This window comes from Hydra vulgaris, chromosome 03 (genome assembly GCF_038396675.1).
Source record: "Hydra vulgaris chromosome 03, alternate assembly HydraT2T_AEP".
NCBI classification, from domain to species: Eukaryota; Metazoa; Cnidaria; class Hydrozoa; order Anthoathecata; family Hydridae; genus Hydra; species Hydra vulgaris.
The window spans coordinates 10811799-10812500 of NC_088922.1; positions in this window are offsets into that span (position 1 = coordinate 10811799).

Consider the following 702-nt stretch of genomic DNA (forward strand, 5'->3'; position numbering starts at 1 on the left):
GCGAAAATTTGTCCAGAACTCGTTTCGAACCTGCTCATCTCCTGCTTATAAAGCAAGCGCTTTGACCACTGCGCCACGGCTACAAGGCCCACATAGTTGTAAATTACTGATGTCCATCCATTTTATAAATTACTCCTGTATGCAATGTAGCTTGTTTGTATTTTGAACCGGTGTCTTATTATAAAAAAATACTTGCATAGCTCGTTTTGAATTGATTCACAGAATTTTATTTTAAAATCTTTAAGTGTTCCACGCTTCACACTTTTTCTGATAACATTTGTTGTTTCCTTTTCTCCCACCTTTTCGTATTCCTGTTTTTCTTTTTTCCACTGGAACCAAACTATAATACTTTCATCTTTTAGCAATCCTTTTGCCTAAAATTGAACACAAGACTTGAAACAAATGTTACATTCTCTGAACATGCATTCTCTTCTATTCTATTTTTCACTACTTCTTCAATATTTTTTTGCTTGTAAACCAGGCAGGAAACTTTTAAGCCTTAACCAAAGTTTTTTGTATTTTTGGGCTGAAAAATTAGCTCTTTCTAACTCGTCCGTTAATGTTTGTATTTTTCTATAGGCCTTTATTTTTTGGTAAGCGACCTTTAATCTACCTCTGTTTGCGTTCGTTATTTCTACTCAACTCGCGTTCCGACAACGATGTTATAATCTTTCTTTTTGCAGCTCTAAATTTTGCTTTCTG